At 44.2% G+C, this 12,036-nt stretch overlaps 1 long non-coding RNA gene across 1 annotated transcript in view; it reads right to left on the reverse strand.

The window, feature by feature from the left end:
- Nucleotides 1-1,067: 1,067 nt before the first annotated feature.
- LOC306862162 overlaps nucleotides 1,068-12,036 on the reverse strand; it is a 35,666-nt gene continuing 24,697 nt past the window's right edge. Inside the window, exons 2-3 of the long non-coding RNA XR_013783547.1 lie at nucleotides 2,101-2,252; nucleotides 1,068-2,001 (exon numbers count right to left, since the gene is read on the reverse strand). This is a non-coding gene — a long non-coding RNA (uncharacterized lncRNA). The remainder of the gene's footprint in view (nucleotides 2,002-2,100; nucleotides 2,253-12,036) is intronic.

Genomic DNA, 12,036 nt, shown 5'->3' on the forward strand with positions numbered 1-12,036 from the left:
TGTTCGGGAGGCAGACACACTCTTGTCAGTTTAAATCTAGATTAAAGACACATTTCTTTAACCTGGCTTACACGTGACACACTACTACACTTCTATCATTCAAATCGGTTAAAGGATTGTTAGGCTGCATTAATTAGATCAACCGGAACAGGGAACACTCCTCATAACACACAATGTACTCTTTACATCATAAGAAGAATGGCATCTACGCTAATATTTGTCTGTTTCTTTCTTATTCTGTTTCTCAGTCTGTGTCCGGATCAGATGGTGGAATGGCACTGGGAGATGATGTCTGCGGCCTTGATCGTTGGCAGAGGCCGGACACCTGGTCTTCACCGGGGACATATCCCCTAAAAATAAAACAAAATGACTAAAAGTGCTAAAAGTTAAGTGCTTTGACACAATCTGTATTGTTAAAAGCGCTATATAAATAAAGGTGACTTGACTTGACATTGCTGACATGGTGGTCCAGAACAACACCACCAGCCACAAAGGAAGAGGCCTGTGGAGATAATAATAATAATTCATTACATTCATATGGCGCTTTTCTAAACACACAAAGCACTTTACATTGTGAGGGGGTATCAAGTAGAGAGGAGGGCACTGATGTGTTGGAAAGAGCAAGAGGAGAAACTGTAAGAAGACATGGGAAGTGGACAACATATAAGTATAATAATAAGTGGACAACGTATAAGGGGAGGAAGGAGATGTAGAAGGTGCAGATGAATTTCAAATGAAATCAGAATTACCCTAATTGACCATGTAAAAAACCCCCCCAAAAAAACAAAAACAAAAAAACAACAACAACATGGCCTCTCCTTTAGAGAAGATTAAAAAATTAAAGCGGTTTCAACTAATTATTTAGTAACTAGTTCCATAACAAGTTATGTCAATTGAAATTGAATAATTTACTCCATGTTTTTTTATATGTTACCTAAACTAAGATTTATTATTTGGATATCATAAGAAATTGCTGGGGAACTACATAAACATATTTTTTATAGTTTAACAAAATTATAAAAAAATATTAACTGGTGTTTATCAATCACTAAAAACACACACACATTACAACACATAATAGCCTTTATTTAATAACAATCTCCATTTAAAACATTTTTCATACAGACTAAACATACAGACTTAAAGAAAAAAAGTCACTTACATCTTGGATGGCATAAGGGTCAGTAAATTAACAGCAAATTTTCATTTTTGGGTGAACGATCCCTTTAAAGATCCAGTTGACAAACATTACATCTGTAATACAACTGCAAAATTCAGTTAAAACTTTGTTTAATGAACTAAGAACTAAACAAGCTAAACAAAATGTTAGCAAACAAACATTTACAAATATTACTACTGTTCACAATTTGTTCACAATTACATATTTAACATTAGGCAAAAGTAAAAAAAAAAAGAACCAGGTGTTACAGTATATCAAATCAAATCAAGTCACCTTTATTTACATAGCACTTTATACAAAACTGATTGTGTCAAAGTAACTTTACAGAGTCAAACAGAAAAATAGTTTGTCAATAATGCAAGAGGATAATAACAAATAATTTTTCCAGTTAAAGTCAGTTCATTGGTGATTCATTGTTGACATCATCCAGTTCAGCTCTCTTTCAATAATGTCTGTGCAATCAGCCAAGCGTCACCAATTGAGCAAGCCAAAGGTGACAGCGGCAAGGACTCAAAACTCCATCTGTGACAGAGATTGAGTATATAACCTTGGGAGAAACCAAGCACAGTCAGAGGGGGCAGTTCTCCTCTGGCCAGACGAAACCAGCATGGCGTGGTTTAATTCTAGGCTGCAACACAGGTCAGATTGAGCAGAGGACTTGTCTGGTTCTCGTGGCCAACAAGGTCTTCGGAGCGGATCTGTCTCTGGAGCTCATCTAGCTGACATGGTCTCCACTGACATTCAGGGCTGTAGAGGTCATCTCTAGGTGCTGATCCACCATCTGATCTGGATACGGACTGGATCTGGGTGGCTATGGTGACCTCGGAAAAAGAAACAGATGAGTATTAGCATAGATGCCACTGAGAACATTAAAGCACATTTTAATTGTAGTAAAAACTCTAAACATTTACACATATTACCTGGAATGGAAACAATAAACTCCTAGTCTTGAATGTAGTTTAGTGGAGCGGTCTGGTCACAAGCCAGTGTTTGGTGCCTTGGAAGAACTGACTGGGGTGCATCTGAAATCTTGCAATGATGACAAAGTACCAGTGAAACCTTTGGCCACGCCCTGATGGAGAAAGAGAAGTACATTTTCAGTTAAAAAAATTAAATGGTGCCTTTTAAATAGTTTACAATGTATCAATATCAGGTAATTAAATTTGTGATGAAACAGAAGTTGCAACCATTCTTTTTTTCATCACTTATTTTTTATTTTTTTGGCACAAATCCATTCCACAATCAATTGCACAACACAAGCAGTTGGTCCGACCTTCTCCACAGGGCAGCTCTGTGGACATATGTGTCAAGTGCTTGCACAGGACACATACAGTTAAGCTTCGCCTGGTCTGAATTGCAAGGGAGGAGGATGGAAGGCCTGCAGTACTATTGGCCGTGGTGCAGTAGTGGGGACCTTAGGGGTGTAACCCACTCGAGGGTACAGGAATGCTTTCGCCAGTCCGGGCGCAAAGTCGAGATAGGACGGGGCCACTGATAGGGCCTGAAGGTCACCCACTCTCTTCAGAGAAGTGATCGCTAACAAGAACGTAGTCTTGAGGGAACGATGACAATCTGAAATCTCCTCTATGGGCTCAAAAGGTGGCTTACACAGAGCCTCTAGCATCACCGCCAGGTCCCACGTGGGGACACGAGAACGCACTGGCGGCCTCATCCTCAGCGCACCGTAGAGGAAGCGTATCACCAGGGGGTGTTTGCCCACTTTGTTTCCATCGAGCGGTGAGTGATAAGCCGATAATGCCGCCACATGCACCTTCACTGTGGAGTGGGATACCCCTGCAGAGAATCTAGCCTGCAGATACTCAAGAACTGTACCAACTGGGCAGCTAACAGGGTCTTGCTGGCGAACTCTGCACCATGAAGTGAAGCACTTCCACTTCAGGGCGTACACTTTCCTTGTAGAGGGAGCTCTGGATTGGAGAATGGTCTCTACCACCTCAGCTGGGAGACCAGAAGCCATGAGCTGTGCCCCCTCAGGGGCCACACCCACAGTTTCCATAACTCCGGGCGGGGGTGCAGAATGGCACCCCCTGCTTGTGAGAGGAGATCCCTCCTGATGGGAACCTCCCATGGAGAGCCGTCTAGGAGGGAAGTCAGGTCCGAGAACCATACTCAGCCCAGCCAGAACGGGGCTACTAACAGTAGGCGAACACCATCTCGGCGCACTCTCGTCAGAACTCCCGGGAGCAGAGTTATCGGGGGAAAGGCGTACAGATGAAGCCTCGGCCATGTCTGTACCATGGCGTCCAGTCCCAGGGGAGCTGGAGGAGCTAGAGAGAACCAGAGGGGACGTAGCGCATTCACTCGAATCGCGAAGAGGTCCACCTCTGCCTGATAAAACATTCTCCATATCTGCTTCACCACCTCGGGGTGAAGCATCCATTCCCCGGGCCTTGGCCCCTGTCTCGACAGTACGTCTGCTCCGACGTTCAGGTACCCAGTAATATACAGTGCTCTCAGTGAGAGGAACTTGTCCTGGGACCCCTTTTCTACAGTCTGCAGGACCCATTGAGACACATTTGGCAGTAGTTTTCACGCTGCTAAATAATCTACTAAGGGAACCAGCCTCTCGAGGCTGGCCTCTGAACCATCCGTTTTATAGACCCCCTCAGGGGTGACGCGCATCTCAGTCCCCTTGCGTCGGACTGAGCGCAGCGTCGAGGGCACTGGGGAGAGACAGGCACCGTGTAATTTCTCTCTTCCCCAGAGGGCCTGCCCTCAGAAGTCCTGCACCCCCATGAGCCTCCCTGTATGTGGAGGCGGGGCTCCCGCCCAGCAGCCCCCTGAGCTTGAGAGCGGCGAGGGAGGAACCGCTGGAACGCCGCCGCTTGCTTCCTCACTTCCTGAAACCTGTCGACAACCGAGTTGACAGCGTCACCAAACAAGCCAGAAGACGAGAGTGGGGCGTCCAGTAGGCAGACCCTGTCCTTGTCTTTCATGTCTGACAGGTGTCACAGTGCCACAGATGTCTCTCCGCTGCCACCATCGCAGCCATAGAGCGCCCAACTGCACGGGCGGTCTCCTTAGTGGCACGGAGAGACAAATCACCTGCTTGCGCTCATCGAGCTCTTTCAGCAGATCAGCTTGGTACCCCTGTAACAGACATTGTGTGCAGACACACACCAGCTTGACCCGCTGCCGAGTACTCCGAGCCTTCAAGGACGATGCCACGTCAGGAGACAGATAGCTTGCGAGCGTCTGTTCTACCTTTGGCATCGCCCTATAGCCGCGCTCATTCAAACCTGCGACATTCCCATAATAGTCAGTCTTCCACACGATCTACAAACCTCAGTATGCAGATCGGGAAAAAACGGCAGGCTCCGATGCGGAGGTGGCGGCTGAGTGCACAAGAAACGTTCGTCGAGTTTGCTGCTGCGCGGCTTGGTCTGCTGCTCGACTGGCCAATCGATCTTAAGCTTATAAACAGCGCGAGTCAACACCTCCAGCAGCTCTACATACTGCAGGGATTGGGGCGGCTCATCGACGCTCTCCATCTCTTCCTCCTCGGAGGAAGAATGGTAGAGCGTCGAGCCTGCTCCGCAGGAGGAAGCCGCCTTCTTTTCTCTGCGAGCTTTCCCGGAGCGGGCGCTCGATCTGGAGGCAGTGGACGGAGATAGGCTCTCGCCCGTCTCCATTTCCTCCTCCAGATCGAACTGTGAGCCCCACGAGTGCAGACGCCGCTCTGCCTCAGCAGCAGCGGGACCTGAACCACGGGGCTCACTCGTGAAAATCCCGTCCACAAACAGGGACTTATTTTCGGAAGTGGAGCGTACGCAGCGGCAAACGCCCACAGTGGGGGCAATCAGCCACTTCACTGAACACAACCGCCGCGTGCTCCGCTCCCAGGCAAGCCAAGCTCAAAAGGGAATTGTATATAAATAATTACCATTAATTATGATTGCTTTACAATTATTTATATCGGCTGACAGTAATAACTGTCGCAGAATTAAATTGCCATCAACTGATCTGTCCGTCCAGCGAACATTCAGTGTAAGTTCGTATCAACTCTAAGAAAAGGTATTTCCTTAGCCACAGAAAATACTTTCCTATTAATTCATTAGAGCATTGTAACAAGGGTCAAAATCGTAAAGGGACATTAATTTGCAAGGCAGAACCAGAAATTCATGTAATTTGTGCACACAACTTTTATTAACTAAACACTAACGCAAACTAGTCTAACAAACAAACAAACAAACATACATACGTACAATCACTCATACATGGGGAAAGGCTAAATGATAGTTGATGGATGAAGGTATCAGGAAAACCAGAGAATGCAGTTATGGAGAAAGTCATTAAACCACCTGAGTAAAACCATCATGACCATTTGTTAATCTAATAACTAATTGATTTGTTAAATCAACTGCAAAATTGTATCTGATTGGTCAAAATGCTACAGCAGGAAGACACACGGCTTGAACAAGCGTGACTTGCCCTCGCCCTTAGTGCCACTCTTAGATATAATACTGGTGAATGCAAATCAGTGTAGTGTCTTATCGAGTGCAGTTTTATGTATTCCTTGTGAAAGTGCTTGAGCAGACAACAGAATAGAACAGACACACAGAGAGCGCGGTTCTGAATGACAGAAGGCTGACGCTGGCTTTGCCGCACGTGCTTTTATGCTTCCTGGTCTCTGACGTCACCCGCCTGTGACGTCGCGCCCTTCCATTGGACAGATTTCACAGCAGATTCAGAGCCGGTCACGCAGGGGCGTTCCCAAAGCGTGGTGACACAGCTTGAGTTCCCATGAAGGAACTGTAAATTTACTAGCAATTTCTGAGTCTTTATATGAGAATACATACATATCCATACAGACGCCATCCAATGGTTGTCAAGGATATAACAGACATACAGTGGTCAGAATTGCTGGCACCCTTTGTAAATATGATCAAAGAAGGCTGTGAAAATTAATCTGCAATATTAATCCTTTTTGATCTTTATTTAAAAAAATTCACAAAAATCGAACCTTTCATTGGATAATAAGAATTTAAAATGGGGGAAATATCATTATGAAATAAATGTTTTTCTCCTTATACACATTGGCCACAATTAACGGTACCCTTTTATTCAATACTTTTTGAAACCTCCATTTGCCAGTTTAACAGCTCTAAATGTTCTCCTATAATGCCTGATGAGGTTTGAGAACACCTGACAAGAGATCAGAGACCATTCCTTCATCCAGAATCACTCCAGACCCTTTAGATTCCCAGCTCCATGTTGGTGCTTCTTCTTTTCAGTTCATCCAACTAATTGTCTATAGGGTTCATGTCAGAGGCCTGGAATGGCCATAGCAGAAGCTTGGTTTTGTGCCCAGTGACCCATTTTTTATGTTGTTTTTGAGGTTTGTGTTTGGATTATTGTATGGTTGGAAGATCCAAACATGGTCCATTATAAGATTTCTAAGAGAGTCAGTCACTTATTGATTTTTTATCTGTTGGTATTTGATAGAATCCATGATGCCATGTGTCTAAACAAGATATCCAGGACCTCCAGCAGAAATATAGGCCCACAACCTCAAAAATACAGCAGTATATTTCATTGTACACATGGGGTACTTTTTTATCCCTGTGTTCACCAAACCCATCTTGAGTGTTTGCTGCTAAAAAGCTATTTTTTTAGTTTCATCTGACCATAGAAGCCAGTCCCATTTGAAGTTCCAGTCGTGTCTGATAACTGAATATGCTGGAGTTTGTTTTTGGATGAGCTAGTAGAATTTTTCTTGAAACCCTCCCAAACAACATGTGGTTATGTAGGTGCTGTTTGACAATTTCTTTAAAAGGTTTTCTGACCCCAAGACGCAACTATTTTCTGCAGTTCTCCAGCTGTGGTCCTTGGAGAGTTTTTAGCCACTCAAATTCTCCTCCTCACCGTGCATTAGGACGATATAGACACACGTCCTCTTCCAGGCAGTTTCGTAACATTTTATGTTGATTGGAAATTCTTAATTATTGCCCTGATGGTGGAAATGGGAATTTTCACTGCTCTAGCTCTTTTCTTAAAGCCACTTCACTAATTTGTGAAGCTCAATTATCTTTTGCTGCACATCAGAAATATATCTCATTATGATGGATGACAGGAACTTATGAAGGGAATTTGGGCTTTGTTTTCCCTCCTATTTATATTTCTGTGAAACAGGAAGCCATGGCTAGATAATTTCATGTTCATAATCACCCTGGAGTGCTCAAAATTGTGAATATGAATGGTAATCTACTTCAGAGATATTTCCCTCATAAAATGTGCTGACAAACCGCCTGGGAGCTCCTCAGTGGTGAAACTCCTCCTCCTTCAATTAGTGGAGAACCAGGTGGAACAAATCTGAGGCAATCTGAGCGTGCCAGTACCTGGCTCTGTTGTTGTCTTTAGACCACAGTGAAAGGAGCATTTATAGCACCACTAGACCAAGGAAACTTCATCTTTGTCATCAAGGTGACTGTGCAAAACCAAGCCCTCCACAAAACAGTGAAGGACAGCCGGTAAGCGCCATATTGGCATGTTTGGCTAGACTGAATTAAGCAGTGCAGTGCTAATGATACTCTGGAAAACACAGACTCTGAAATCTTTTTGACTTTGGGAGGACTTTTGCAGTGGTGTTTGTAACTTTAAATGTTGTTTGTGGGGTATAAAGGGAAAGTAAGAAAAGCCAAATTTATTGTTTGACAAAGAATGTGTTTGAGATGGTTAAAAGTAATTTAAACTTTGTAGAAATCTTAATAAACCAAGTTCTTAATTCAGTTAAAATTGTAAGATCTAGTAACTTGGCTAAAAAGTATGGAAACGCAGTTTGGCTAAAAATATAATGAGATTTATTAATTAACCTAAATATTAAACCAATGGAAGGTAAAACTACTGATTAGAATAAAAAATGGAAACCTTGTAATAGCAGTAATGTGTTTATCTGAGGTGAATGTGAATAATTTTGTTTATTTGATTTGGCTGTCAACTCAAATAATGATCTTGTATTTGTCATCTCTCTTTTGAGGTTTTTCACCTGTTTACTGCCCATCAAAGAATGGTAAATAAAAGACAAACAACTGGTCCCATGGCTGTTTATTGAGTGAAATCCAGTTAAGATCTTCATGTGGAGGGACTGTCCTTTTCAAGTGGGGAATTGCACAAGAAATAAATCACAACTTGACATAAAATGTCTAGGGGTACCAATAATTGTGTCCAACGTGTATTTGAGTAAAACATTTATTTCATAATGAGATTTTTTCCCCCATTTTCAATTGTTTTAGTTCAATGAAAGGTTAGACTTCTGTGATTTGTTTTAAATAAAAGATCAAAAGGATTAATAATGCAGGTTTGTTTTCAGAGCCTTCTTTGATCATATTTACCAAGGGTGCCAACAATTCTGACCACGTCTGTAGCTCTAAAGCAGGGGTGGGGAACGTTGCTCCTGGAGGGCTGGTGTCCCTGCAGAGTTTAGCTCTGCAGGAGAGTCGCCCTCCAGGATCAATGTTCCCGACCCTGCTCTAAAGTATGTGTGGGATATTAAGAGCCATGTCTGTTATGCCCTTGACAACCACTGGATGACGCCATGAGACAGGTGATCATACATCATCCAAACCCAATAACCAAATAAATACAAATAATTGTTACTGATGATTCGCCACAAAATAATATAATAAATATAATATAACAATGTCTCTGTGTGTGTGCGTACTGGTATTTCATACATTATGAGTAAGTATACTAATACCTGGATATTTTGATCTTGTAGGGACATTTTTTGGTCTCCATGAGGAAAACATCTTATAATTCACATGGAGTGAGGTGTTTTGAAAATCTAAAATAGAAGAAAGTTTTCTGAAAGGGGTGGGTTTAGGTGTAGGGAGGGTAAGGGGTATGGGGGTAGAAAATGCAGTTTGTACAGTATAAAAGCACTTATGCCTATGGAATGTCCCCACAAGAAAAAAAAGAAAAGAAACCAGTATGTGTGTGTGTCTAAACCAAATGTCCCCACAAGGATAGTGAAACCTGACATTTTTGACATTGTGGGAATAAAAAAACTACAAAAAAAACAATTATTAAAAATTGTAAATGAGGTTTAATTGAGAGTGTAGGGTTAGGGGATAAAAAAAAACATTGTTTGGTCAGTATAAAAGTAATAGAAGTCTATGGAAAGTGAACAAACACAGAAACAAACGAGTGTGTGTGTGTGTTTGTATCGGCCTACAGAAAAATACAGGCACAAACAATGTAATATACAATGATAATACATGAAATATACCATATTGATGCCATTTATAATATGAGAGGTACATGGTGACCAGTATTTAAACAGAAAGGTTTTCTACTTAAACTGCTCACAGTTTGCAACTGTATTGGGAATATGCCACATTTGAACATGTGGAAATGTGAAAAAGAGGGCAATATTTTTGGTGGACGAAAACTTCCAAGGAAGATGGCGGCGCAATCGATCGCTGCGGCTGCTCCGGGTCCCAAAGACGGTGCTTTTATGTCGTTTAATGTCGTCTGTTCGTCTCCAAATAGTGTCAGTTTACCGCTAACTCTTAAGGAAATCACCCCAGAATTCATCTATGATCGCCAAAGTCTTTTGGATATCAGCAACGCTTACGTACACCAACTCTCGCCGGCGGCTACTGAGAAGCTACGAGGCCTTTGTTTACTGCTGGAGCCGGACCTCGAGACCGCGGCCTCGCCTACTGACGCTACCCGCACAAGGCAGCGTCGCAAGCGGTGTGAGAGAGGACGGAAGCGCGGTAAGCGCGGAGGTATACGAGCTAGGCTAAGAGCTAACCCCTCAAGACCGGCTCTTCCAACACTCATGCTCTCAAACGTCCGCTCTCTGGAAAACAAACTGGACTTAATTCAACTCGGTCGATCTACACAGCATGAGGCAAGGGACTGTTGCGTGTTTGTTTTCACCGAAACATGGCTAAACGACAACATCCCGGACTCCGCCATTCAACTGCACGGGCTATCCCACTTCCGAGCGGACAGAGATTCATCACTGTCTGGTAAGACACGCGGAGGTGGCTTGTGTGTTTATATCAACAAAGACTGGTGTAATAATGCTGCGGTATTATCAAAACACTGTTCATCGCTGGTGGAGTTTATGGTTGTGAAGTGTCGACCGTTCTATCTGCCGCGGGAGTTCACGGCCATTGTTATCGTTGCAGTTTACATCCCCCCGTGTGCAAACGCTAAGGACGCGCTTCGTGAACTGTATAGCGCCATCAGTGAACAACAAACAAAAAACCCCGACGCCTTTTTCATCATAGCTGGTGACTTCAACCACGCAAACTTAAAGACAGTTTTGCCAAAGTTCTACCAACATGTGAACTTTGCAACAAGGGGAAACAACACACTGGACTTTGTTTACACAACAGTTAAGAACGCTTACAAGGCTGAACCCCGCCCCCACCTCGGGTACTCAGACCACATCACTGTTATGCTAATCCCAGCATATAGACCACTTCTCAAACTCACCAAACCGGTTGAAAAGCAGATCACAGTATGGCCAGACAATGCCACCTCAGCACTGCAGGACTGCTTCCAGGACACAGACTGGAATATGTTTAAAGAGGCAGCCACCTACAACAACCACACAGACCTGAATGAGTACACTGAAACTGTGACTGCTTACATCAAAAAGTGCACTGATGATGTGACAGTCACCAAGACCATCACCACACGTGCAAACCAGAAGCCATGGATGACAGCAGAGGTTCGTGGGCTGCTAAAGACCAGAGATGAAGCATTCAGATCAGGAGATAAAGCAGCCCTCAAAACATCAAGAGCCAATCTGTCCTGTGGCATCAAAAAAGCAAAACGGTCATATGCCCAAAAAATCAACAACCACTTCACAGACAGCAGAGACACACGGAGCCTGTGGCAAGCCATTCAGACCATCACTGACTACAAGCCCCCGCCACAGGCCTGTGATGAGGACACATCCCTCCCCGATGCACTCAACCACTTTTATTCACGGTTTGAAATGCAGAATGACACACCTGCACAAAAACTGCCCACACCTCCCAACGACCGGGCGCTCTGTCTGTCTCCAGCCGACGTAAGGAAGACCCTATCTAGGATTAACCCACGCAAGGCTGCGGGTCCTGACAACATACCTGGCCGTGTTCTGAGAGACTGTGCTGCACAGCTGACAGATGTCCTAACAGATATCTTCAACACCTCGCTGAGTCAGGCAGTCGTCCCCACGTGTTTCAAATCCACAACAATCATACCGGTACCAAATAAATCACCTGTGTCCTGTCTCAATGACTACCGTCCCATAGCACTGACTCCAATCATGATGAAGTGCTTTGAGAGGCTAGTCATGCATAACATCAAAACCAGCCTCCCCAACACACTCGACCCGCTCCAGTTTGCATCCCGTCCAAACCGCTCTACGGACGATGCAATTTCCTCCACCCTCCACCTGGCTCTTACCCACCTAGAAAATAAAGACTCCTATGTTAGAATGCTGTTCATTGACTTCAGCTCGGCATTCAACACAATAATCCCACAACAGCTCATAAATAAGCTAAACCTGCTGGGCCTTAACAATTCCCTCTGTAACTGGATCCTGGACTTTCTCACTGGAAGACCTCAGTCAGTCCGTGTCGGCAACAACACCTCGAGCACTACAACACTGAGCACAGGTGCCCCACAAGGCTGTGTGCTCAGCCCGCTGCTCTTCACACTGCTGACCCACGACTGCACTGCCAAGTTCAGCTCCAACCACATCATCAAGTTTGCTGATGACACAACAGTGGTAGGTCTCATCAGCAACAACGATGAAACGCACTACAGAGAGGAAGTGGCACAGCTGGCTGAATGGTGTGGCACAAACAATCTGTCCCTCAATGTGG

The sequence above is a fragment of the Barbus barbus genome, assembly GCF_936440315.1.
Source record: "Barbus barbus genome assembly, chromosome: 43".
NCBI lineage: Eukaryota > Metazoa > Chordata > Actinopteri > Cypriniformes > Cyprinidae > Barbus > Barbus barbus.